The 12,150-nt window shown below is 41.0% G+C and overlaps 1 protein-coding gene across 4 annotated transcripts in view; it reads right to left on the reverse strand.

Moving 5' to 3' along the window:
• The window catches only part of LOC105489053 (solute carrier family 24 member 2), a 269,869-nt gene that overhangs the window by 20,927 nt on the left and 236,792 nt on the right, over positions 1–12,150 (reverse strand). The gene's annotated exons all lie outside the window — the stretch shown is intronic.

The raw sequence follows: 12,150 nt of genomic DNA on the forward strand, positions 1-12,150 counted from the left end.
ATGATCATGATCATGATCATGATCATCATACTAGGCTCTGCTCTGAATGTCAGAAAATAAAAAAAGCATCAGGGAAGTAGAAACTAGCATTCCAGCTGTATGGCCATCTGCCTTGCCCAACCTCCCATGTTGTTCCTGCTTTGGAAGTATCAACCTTCCATGCATCAGCAGTTGGGCTAAGTGGTTCCCCAACTGTCAAACTACTTTACCATTTCCATTCTCACAACCCAGGTGATCACTTCTTCTTTCATTTTTCTTGGACCATTCTGTTTACTTGGACAGCGTGGTCTCATTCCAGACATCTCTGCTCAGTAGCAACTGTACAGTCATTTAGTTACCAGTGTCATTGGAAGGCAGAAAATAGCCCTTGGAGCCAAGGTCTAACATGACAGTTTATGGTTATAGTAATGGGGGTTCATCCTGACATCTGCTGGGATGGACCTCATACTAATCAGCAAATAAGCAAATTGCATCCATGTGCTGGCCATTTTGTTCCCATGTTGTGGTTTACTTATATAATTGACAGTGGATGCTCTCATTAGAAGCTTTTAGTACATCAGAGTGATATCGGCTTGGCTTGGAAAAAGTTGCTGGACATTAGCTGGTTGTACAAATTAGCTATATCCTTACTGATTTAAATTCAACAAATATTCACTAAGCATCTACTCTGTGTAAGGTTCTGGGACATATATTTAATGAAGATCCACCCCCAAATCCTACTGAAGATTAAAAGTATGGTCTCTGGATTAATATGACTGGTATTGAAATCTCTGCTCACAAATTAACAGCAATGTGACCTGAGACAAATTATTTAATTTCTTTAAGCTTAGCCTTCTTCATCTGTAAAATGGGAGAAAAAACAATCTAGTTGTTTTGAGGACTTAATGTACATAAAATGTCTACCAAAGTTCCTCGCACATAAGTGCTCAGATAATTATACTTGTTATTAGACAATACAGTCATGCCCTGGTATCCATGAGGGATTACTTCCACTGCCCCTGAGGATACCAAAATCTGCAGATGCCCAAATCCATTATATGAAATGGAATATTTACATATAACCTTTGTGCATCATCCCATATACTTTATTTAGTTATGAGACAGACTTTTGCTCTTGTTGCCCAGGCTGGAGTGCAACGGTGCAATCTTAGCTCACTGCAACCTCCGCCTTGTGGGTTCAAGTGATTCTCCTACCTCAGCCTCCCGAGTAGCTGGGATTATAGGCAGGCATGTACCACCATGCCCAGCTAATTTTTTGTATTTTTAGTAGAGATGGGGTTTCTCCATGTTGGTCAGGCTGGTCTTGAACTCCTGACCTCAGGTGATAAGCCCGCTTTGGCCTCCCAAAGTGCTGGGACTACAGGTGTGAGCCACTGCACCTGGCCCCCATATATTTTAAATCAGCTCTAAATTACTTATGAGGCCTAATAAAGTAAATGCTATGTAAACAGTTGTTAAATTGTATTGTTTTTATCTGTATCTTTTTACTGTTGTATTAAAATTTTTTTTCCTGAATATTTTCAATCTGTGATTGTTTGAATGCAGAACCTGCAGATATGAAGAATCGACTGTATTAATCTCATTTTAGTTTTTAAGAGATAAAGAAACTGATACTTGGGGAAGTGAACATGACTGTGAAGACCTGGACTAGAGTCTTGGCTTTGCCTCTTTCTAGCTGGGTGTGCTTGAATGAGTCGCCACACCTCTATGAGTCTCAATTACTTTATCCTTGTTAGACCTTGCTTGGCTCATAGTAGACACTCAATAAATACTTGATGAATGAATTAATAGAAACTGCAAACACCTAGCTGTGTTCTCAGGTTCCTTCCTAGTTCTAATGGGTCACGTTTTCATATCTTATTAGATGCATTTTTGTTTTGCAGGAGTATCTATCCTAGTCATGAGAGAAGATAACTTTTTGAATCTTTATTTTGTTTGTTTTCAATTTTCATCAAAGACTTAGTCCTCATTGAGGTTTATATTTTAGTTCTTTTACTTTGGAAACAAAGCCATTAATTTAAGAAAACTGTAAGTGTGAAGCCCATATTATGTGAGCTGAAATTATGCACAATTCAACAAACACTGTCATACAATTTGCATATAAAGCAGAAATAAAAGCTAGTGGGAATACTATACACTCTGAAACTATATACATTAAAAAATCATGTTTTCCTTGTAAATACTGTCAAAGTTAAGTATGTTCATCTCCTTGGGTAAACAAAATCCATGGAAGAGGTTGCCAGGCCCTAAGGAGGAGCAAATAGGTATTAATAATTTTTCCTCTCTCTTTCCTCTCCCTATATATTTTCTCAAGAGGTCCTTGTGGAAGCACATGAGTTCTATGGGGGTTTGCAAAAATGGGCACAATACTTTCCTGCTCCTCTCATCAAGAGGTAAGGTCTGTTTTTCCACCCTTTGAATCTGGGCTGGCCTTATGACTTGCTTTGACCAATAGAATGTATTGGAAGTGACAGCGTGCAACTAGATCTCAAGAGGGCTTTGTAGCTTTCATGCTTGCTGCTCTTGGCACTTTGCCATTATGTGAATAAGTCCAGGCTAGCCTGTTTTGGGATAACAGACTATGTGGAGCAGAGACAAGCTGTTCCAGCTGCAATAGCCTGTGCCTACCAGCTCCCAGCCATTGTTAAGTGAGCACCACTAAGACCAGCAGATGAACTGTCCAGCAGAGGATAGCCCAAATTGCCAATTCACAGAATTATGGACTAAAAAAATGTCTTGTTTTAAGTCACCAGGTTGGGGTGGTATGTTACACAGCAAAAGATAACTTATACAAGGTGAAATCTAACAAAAATCTTCTAACAAAGCATGATCACTTATTGGCTTTTGTGTCAACTGGCATGGTTTCTTTCATTTGGCATATTGTATATGCAGAATACACCCATATGTCTTCCAAACCAATATGCTTTGAGAATAAACTGGGACTGTCCTGGGTAAACTGGGATGTATGATCACCTTAAACGTGCAGTAGCTTATTGATGGTTATCTCATTATGCTTTCCTTAATCACAGAATGTCATGGCTGGCAGGGAATCTAGAAATCTTCCAACCCTTTATTCACAGAGGAGAAAAAATGGGGTCCAGAGTTGAGAAGTGCTTTTCCTAATGTATAGTTAATCAGTTGGTGGGGGAAAACCCATTACAGTCAATGTGGTAGAATGAAAATGATCTGGAGTCAGGGAACTTGGGTTCAAATCCAGCTTCTCATTAATACAGTTGTACAGTCTGCTCCATGGTTATATGTGGCCATGTCTGGTTTCCTTTACTAAACTTAGAGTGCCTTAACAATAGAAATTGTAAATTTTGTGTCTCTATATCTCTTTTTAAAAAAATATACTTTAAGTTCTTGGGTACATGTGCAGAATGTGCAGCTTTGTTACATAGGTATACACATACCATGGTGGTTTGCTGCACCCATCAACCCGTCACCTACATTAGGTATTTCTCCTAATACTATCCCTCCCCTAGCCCCCCACCCTGTGACAGGCCCCAGTGTGTGATGATCCCCTCCCTGAGTCCATGTTATCTCATTGTTCCACTCCCACTTATGAGTGAGAATATGCGCTGTTTGGTTTTCTGTTCCTGTGTTGGTTTGCTGAGAATGATAGTTTCCCGCTTCATCCATGTCCCTGCAATGGATATGAACGCATCCTTTTTTTGTGGCTGCATAGTATTCCATGGTGTATATGTGCCATATTTTCTTTATCCAGTCTATCATTGATGGACATTTGGGTTGGTTCCAAGTCTTTGCTATTGTGAATAGTGCCACAATAAACATACGTGTGCATGTGTCTTTATAGTAGATTGATTTATAATGCTTTGGGTATATACCCAGTAATGAGATTGCTGGGTCAAATGGTATTTCTAGTTCTAGATCCTTGAGGAATCACCACACTGTCTTCCATAATGGTTGAAGTAATTTACACTCCCACCAACAGTGTAAAAGTGTTCCTATTTCTCCACATCCTCCCCAGCATCTGTTGTTTCCTGACTTTTGAATGATCACCATTCTAACTGGTATGAGATGATATCTCATTGTGGTTTTGATTTGCATTGCTCTAATGACCAGTGATGATGAGCTTTTTTTCATATGTTTGTTGGCTGCATAAATGTCGTCTTTTGAGAAGTGTCTATTCATATCCTTCACCCACTTTTTGATGGGGTTGTTTTTTCTTGTAAATTTGTTTAAGTTTGTAGATTCCAGATCTTAGCCTGTTGTTAGATGGATAGATTGCAAAATTTTTCTCCCATTCTGTAGGTTGCCTGTTCACTCTGATGGTAGTTTTATTTTAATTTTCCTGTGCAGAAGCTCTTTAGTTTAATTAGATCCCATCTGTTTATTTTGGCTTTTTTGCCATTGCTTTTGGTGTTTTAGTCATGAAGTCTTTGCCAGTGCCTATGTCCAGAATGGTATTGCCTAGGTTTTCTTCTAAGATTTTTATGGTTTTAGGTTTTATGGTTGAGTCTTTAATCCATCTTCAGTTAATTTTTGTACAAGGTGTAAGGAAAGGGTCCAGTTTAAGTTTTCTGCATATGGCTAGGCAATTTTCCCAACACCATTGATTAAATAGGGAATCCTTTCCCCATTGCTTGTTTTTGTTAGATTTATTAAAGATCAGATGGTTGTAGATGTGTGGGGTTATTTCTGAGGCCTTTGTTCTGTTCCATTGGTCTATATATCTATTTTGGTACCAGTACCATACTGTTTTGGTTAATGTAGCCTTCTAGTATAGTTTGAAGTCAGGTAGCATAAGGCCTCCAGCTTTGTTCTTTTTGCTTAGGATTGTCTTGGCTATACAGGCTCTTTTTTGGTTCCATAGGAAGTTTAAAGTAGTTTTTTCCAATTCTGTGAAGAAAGTCAATGGTAGCTGGATGGGGATAGCATTGAATCTATAAATTACTTGGGGCAGTATAGCCATTTTCATGATATTGATTCTTCCTATCCATGAGCATGGCATGTTTTTCCATTTATTTGTGTCCTCTTATTTCCTTTTGTAGTGGTTTGTAGTTCTCCTTGAAGAGGTCCTTCACATCCCTTGTAAGTTGTATTCCTAGGCATTTTATTCTCTTTGTAGCAGTTGTGAATGAGAGTTCACTCATGATTTGGCTCTGTTATTGGTGTATACGAATTCTTGTGGTTTTTGCACATTGATATGGTATCCTGAGACTGCTGAAGTTGCTTATCAGCTTAAGGAGATTTTGGGCTGGGACAATTGGGTTTCTAAATATACAATAATGTAATCTGCAAACAGAGACAATTTGACTTCCTCTTTTCCTAATTGAGTACCCTTTGCTTCTTTCTCTTGACTGATTGCCCTGGCCGGAACTTCCAGTACTATGTTGAATAGGAGTGATGAGAGAGGGCATCCTTGTCTTGTGCTGGTTTTCAAAGGGAATGCTTCCAGTTCTTGCCCATTCAGTATGATATTGGCTTGGGTTTGTCATAAATAGCTCTTATTATTTTAAGATACATTCCATCAATACCTAGTTTGAGAGTTTTTAGCATGAAGGGGTGTTGAATTTTGTCGAAGGCCTTTTCTGCATCTATTGAGATAATCATGTGGTTTTTATCATTGGTTCTGTTTATGTGATGGATTATATTTATTGATTTGCGTATGTTGAGCCAGCCTTGCATCCCAGGGATGAAGCCCACTTGATCATGGTGCATAAGCTTTTCGATGTGCTGCTGGATTTGGTTTGCCAGTATTTTATTGAGGATTTTTGCATCAATGTTCATCAGGGATATTGGCCTGAAATTTTCTTTTTTGTTCTGTCTCTGCCAGGTTTTGGTATCAGGATGATACTGGCCTTGTAAAAAGAGTTAGGGCAGATTCCCTCTTTTTTTATTGTTTGGAATAGTTTCAGAAGGAATGGTACCAGCTTCTCTTTGTACCTCTGGTAGAATTTGGCTGTGAATCCATCTGGTCCTGGACTTTTTTTGGTTGGTAGGCTATTAATTACTGCCTCAATTTCAGAACTTGTTATTGGTCTATTCAGGGATTTGACTTCTTCCTGGTTTAGTCTTGGGAGGGTGTATGTGTCCAGGATTTTATCCATTTCTTCTAGATTTTCTAGTTTATTCGCATAGAGGTGTTTATAGTATTCTCTGATGGTAGTTAGTATTTCCTTGGGATTGGTGGTGATATCCCCCTTATCATTTTTTATTGTACTCATTTGATTCTTCTCTCTTTTCTTCTTTATTAATCTAATTAAGCAGTCTATCAATTTTGTTGACCTTTTGAAAAAAACAGCTCCTGGATTCATGGATTTTTTTTTTTTTAAGAGTTTTTCATGTCTCTATCTCCTTCAGTTCTGCTCTGATCTTAGTTTTCTCTTGTCTTCTGCTAGCTTTTGAATTTGTTTGCTCTTGCTTTTCTAGTTCTTTTAATTTTGATATTAGAGTGTCAATTTTAGATCTTTTCTGCTTTCTCCTGTGGGCATTTAATGCTATAAATTTCCCTCTACACAGTGCTTTAAATGTGTCCCAGAGATTCTGGTATGTTGTGTCTTTGTTCTCATTGATTTCAAAGAACATCTTTATTTCTGTCTTCATTTCGTTATTTACCCAGTAGTCATTCAGGAGCAAGTTGTTCAGTTGCCATGTAGTTGTGCAGTTTTGAGTGAGTTTCTTAATCCTCAGTTCTAGTTTGATTGCACTGTGGTCTGCGAGACTGACTGTTATGATTTCCATTCTTTTGCATTTGCTGAGTGTTTTACTTCCAACTATGTGGTCAATTTTAGAATAAGTGAGATGAGGTGCTGAGAAGAATGTATATTCTGCTGATTTGGGGTGGAGAGTTCTGTAGATGTTTATTAGGTTCACTTGGTCTAGAACTGAGTTCAAGTCCTGAAATATCCTTGTTAATTTTCTGTCTTGATCTGTATAATATTGACAGTGAGGTATTAAATCTCCCATTATTATTGTGTGGGAGTGTAAGTCTCTTTGTAGGTCTCTAAGAGCTTGCTTTATGAACCTGCGTGCTCCTGTATTGGGTGCATATATATTTAGGATAGTTAACTCTTCTTGTTGCATTGTTCCCTTTACCATTATGTAATTCCCTTCTTTGTCTCTTTTGGTCTTTGTTGGTTTAAAGTCTGTTTTGTCAGAGACTAGGATTGCAACCCCTGCTTTTTGTTTGTTTGTTTTCTGTTTGCTTGGTAAATATTCCTCCGTCTCTTTATTTTAAGCCTTTGTTTGTCTTCGCATGTGAGATAGGTCTCCTGAATACAGCACACTGATGGGTCTTGACTCTTTATCCAATTTGCCAGTCTGTGTCTTTTAATTAAGGCATTTATCACATTTACATTTAAGATTAATATTATTATGTTTGAATTTGATCCTGTCATTATGATGCTAGCTAGTTATTTTGCCTATTAGTTGATGCAGTTTCTTCGTAGTGTCGATGTTCTTTACAATTTGGTATGTTTTTGCAGTGGCTGGTTCCAGTTGTTCCTTTCCATGTTTAGTGCTTCCTTCAGGAGCTCCTGTAAGACAGGCCTGGTGGTGACAAAAATCTCTCAGCATTTGCTTGTCTGTAAAGTGGAGATTTTATTTCTCCTTTGCTTATGAAACTTAGTTTGCCTGGAAATGAAATTCTGGCTTGAAAATTCTTTAAGAATGTTGAATATTGGCCCCCACTCTCTCTAGCTTGTAAGGTTTCTGCAGAGAGATCCGTTGTTATTCTGATGAGCTTCCCTTTGTGGGTAACCTGACCTTTCTCTCTGGCTGCCCTTAACATTTTTTCCTTCGTTTCAACCTTGGTGAATCTGATGATTATATACCTTGGGGTTGCTCTTCTCAAGGGGTATCTTTATGGTGTTCTCTGTATTTCCTGAATTTGAATATTGGCCTATCTTGCTAGGTTGGGGAAGTTCTCCTGGATAATATCCTGAAAAATGTTTTCCAGCTTGATTCCATTCTCTCCATCACTTTCAGGTATACCAATCAAACGTGGATTTGATCTTTTCACATAGTCCCATATTTCTTGGAGGCTTTGTTCGATCCTTTTCATTCTTGTTTTCTCTAATCTTGTCTTCTCACTTTATTTCATTAAGTTGATCTTCACTCTCTGATATCCTTTCTTCTGCTTGGTTGATTCGGCTATTGATAGTTGTGTATGCTTCACAGAGTTCTTGTGCTGTGTTTTTCAGCTCCATCAGGTCATTTATGTTCTTCTTTAAACTGGTTATTCTAGTTAGCAATTTGTCTAACCTTTTTTCAAGGTTCTTAGCTTCCTTGCATTGGGTTAGAACATGCTCCTTTAGCTTGGAGGAGTTTGTTATTACCCACCTTCTGAAGCCTACTTCTGTCAATTCATCAAACTCATTCTCCGTCCATTTTTGTTCCACTGCTGGTGAGGAGTTGTGATTCTTTAGAGGAGAAGATGCATTCAGGTTTTTGGAATTTTCAGCCTTTTTGCTTTCTCCCCATCTTTATGAATTTATCTACCTTCAGTCTTTGCAGTTGGTGACCTTCGGATGGGGTCTCTGAGTGGACGTGCTATTCCTTTGTGTTTTTTAGTTTGCTTTTTTTTTTTTTGTTTTGAGACAGAGTCTTGCTCTGTTGCCCAGGCTGGAGTGCAGTGGCACGATCTCGGCTCACTGCAAGTTCTGCCTCCCGGGTTCACACCATTCTCCTGCCTCAGTCTCCCGAGTAGCTGGGACTACAAGTACCCGCCACCATGCCTGGCTAATTTTTTGTATTTTTAGTAGAGACGGAGTTTTACCATGTTAGCTAGGATGGTCTCAATATCTTGACCTCGTGATCTGCCTGCCTTGGCCTCCCAAAGTGCTGGGATTACAAGTGTGAGTCACCGTGCCTGGCTCAGTTTTCCTTCTAACAGGCCCCTCTGCTGCAGGTCTGCTGGAGTTTGCTGGAGGTCTACTCCTGACCCTGTTTGCCTGGGTATCACCAGTGGAGGCTGCAGAACAGCAAAGATTGCTGCCTGTTCTTTTCTCTGGAAACTTCATCGCATAGGGGCACCTGCCACATGCCAGCCAGAGCCCTCCTGTATGAGGTATCTGTTGGCACCTGCTGGGAGGTGTCTCCCAGTCAGGATACACGGGGGTCAGGGACCCACTTGAGGAGGCAGTCTGACCCTTAGCAGAGCTTGAATGCTGTGCTGGGAGATCTGCTGCTCTCTTCAGAGCCAGCAGGCAGGGATGTTTAAGTCTGCTGAAGCTGCACCCACAGGTGCCCCTTCCCCCAGGTGGTCTGTCTCAGGGAGATGGGGGTTTTATCTATATGTCCCTGACTGGGGCTGCTGCCTTTTTTTCAGAGATGCCCTTCCCAGAGAGGAGGAATCTATAGAAGCAGTCTGGCCACAGAGGCCTTGCTGAGCTGCAGTGTGCTCTGCCCAGTTTGAACTTCCCAGTGGCTTTGTTTACACTGTGTTGGTAAAACTGCCTACTCAAGCCTCAGCAATGGTGGACATCACTTCCCCACCAAGCTCAAGCATCCCAGGTCGACCTCAGACTATTATGCTGGCAGCAAGAATTTCAAGTCAGTGGATCTTAGCTTGCTGGGCTCCGTGGGGGTGGGACCCATCGAGCCAGACCACTTGGCTCCCTGGCTTCATTCCTCTTTCCAGGAGAATAAACACTTCTGTCTCACTGGTGTCTAGGCACCACTGGAGTATGGAAAAAAAACCACTCCTGCAGCTAGCTCAGTGTCTGCCTGAATGACCGCCCAGTTTTGTGCTTGAAACCCAGGGCCCTGGTAACATAGGCACCGGAGGGAATCTTCTGGTCTGTGAGTTGCAAAGACTGTGGGAAAAGCACAGTGTCTGGGCCGGAGTGCACTGTTCCTCATGGCACAGTCCCTCCACAGCTTCCCTTGTGTAGGGGAGAGAATTTCCTGACCCCTTGCACTTCCCAGGTGAGGTGACATCCCACACCCTACCTTAGTTGGAAATGCAGAAATCACCTGCCTTCTGTGTCGATCTCGCTGGGAGCTGCATACTGGAGCTGTTCCTATTTTGCCATCTTGCCAGCAATCCTGTCTTTATATCTCTTAAACACTGGCTAAGGCCCAGTATTTGGCACATAATAGGTGCTCAATAAATATTTGAGAAGGCAGTTGAAAAAAACCAAAGTGTTCTTCATAAAAGTCTTATTTCTGCTTGGAACAACAGAGATTATACTCAGAAAAAGAAAAGAAATCCAGTCCATTCCAGGGCTGGCACTTGGGGGAGCAATGAGGTAAAGCCCCGCTGGCTACCCTGCTCATTCTGCAGGGGCTGGCTCTCAGAGGGGGAATGCACAGGGAGCAGAGGACTGAGGACAGCTCTGTTTTCTTGCTCTGTGCCTCTCGGGATTGTGGCATCAGCCAGAGCAGTTGTCATGACCCAGGTAACAACTGCCTTGATTGATTTTTGTTGGTTTTCCAAAAGTTACCAGTTGGGAGCTTTTGATCTTCTCTAAAAGCTTCTTTGACCTTTCAACTCAGATTACCAAGAGGATAAACACTTTGCCAGCCCTTTCTCTGAGTTCCTCCCACCCGTGAGAGTCAAGGGCCTTGACTTACTGGCATCTTCCTCCCATTCCTGCACATCTTCCTGAGTGCCTCAATGGTTGTATGCAAACATCCTCTCATCAACCAATCTGCTCACTCTGCTGGGGGCCACACCACATGAAACCCTTTTTGGGAATTTAGAAAACCGTATCTGTCTCCCTGATTTTCCTCCCTAGGGCCAAACAAAAGCATTGGACTAAACAGTAGAGCAATGGGGACGGGGGGGGTGGGAGAGAGAGAGAGAGACACTAGAGACAATACATGCATATCTTAGAAATGTCAATGTGGTGTGAGCCAAGAAAAATCAAACACATTCAGCTGTTTGGTTGTGGGTTTTCAGGAAGCCAGGCCTTTGCATAGTGCAGATGCTGTACAATGGTATCTTGAATAAAGAAACTTAAATATTGCTTTAAGTGAGCCACACCTGTGTCATGTATCCTTTACCAGGAAACCTATACTGTTGGGAGTCCCTACAAGATGTCCTTTCTTGTTGTATACTTGACAAGACATGGCTCTCCACTAGGCTGTATTATTTAAGGGCCAGGCTAATGGGATGGGGTTTTTCTTCTGTCTTTTTCAAATGAAGGAGCTCTTGAAGACTTAATGATAAATTATGCTGAAAGTTATCAAAATATTCTATTCCGAGTGCTTTTAGAAATGATTTTTTAAAAAAATGATTTTTTTCTACTTTCTGGCATCACTAAATATGAAGCAAAGCCAAAGCCATGTGGTCACATAGACCTGGGTCTGGATCTCAGCCCTACTTTCTAGGAAATGACTAGGTATAAATTAGCTAATTTCTTTGTGCCTAAGTTTTTCTATTTATGCCAACAATATACATATTCCTACCCTAGACGTTTCCTGAAATTACATAATATAGTTTACTGTGGGCCAATAACTCAAGGCCCTGGGCTCTCAGGGTTGGGAAGGACTTTTAGAATAAAGGTGGGCAAAATGTTCATCCTCTTGCCAATCTGAATTGAAAGATCCAGAAGGTATTAGAGAAGATCAAAGCCTCCTGATTGGCAGCTGCTGGCAAACCAACAGGAATCAATCAAGGCAGTTGTTACCTGGCTTATGACAACTGCCCTGGCTGATGCACAGAACAAGAAAGTGGAGCTGTCCACAATGCTCTCCTCCCTGTGCAGTCCCCCTTTGAGAGCCAGTCCCTGAAGCATGGGCAGGGTAGCTGCTGGGGCTTCTCTCATTGCTTCCCGCAAGGGCCAGCCCTGGGATGGACTGGATTTCTGAGTATACTGTGCGCTGTTCCAAGCAGAAATGAGACTCTCATGGGGAACACTTAGTACAGAATCTGATGCATATTAGGTATACAGTTTTGTTGAATGAGTTTGTATGTGTGGTGCTATACTAAGTAGAGCTGTTTGTCCTTCTCTCATTAGTTCTTTCACCTCTGGGGCTAATGGCCCAAGAACTCACTTCAACAATAGTGGGTGGGGGTATACTCTTGATATGGTCTACACTCAGAGTGTACTTGGCTGATGTTGTGTTCGGAGCACCCAGTACATGATAATGGTAGATAATAAAATCGATTAAAGTAATGATAGTAACATAAGAGAGAGAACATCAGACATGTAGGCATTTATATTACATAAATGCATC

This window comes from Macaca nemestrina, chromosome 14 (genome assembly GCF_043159975.1).
Source record: "Macaca nemestrina isolate mMacNem1 chromosome 14, mMacNem.hap1, whole genome shotgun sequence".
NCBI lineage: Eukaryota > Metazoa > Chordata > Mammalia > Primates > Cercopithecidae > Macaca > Macaca nemestrina.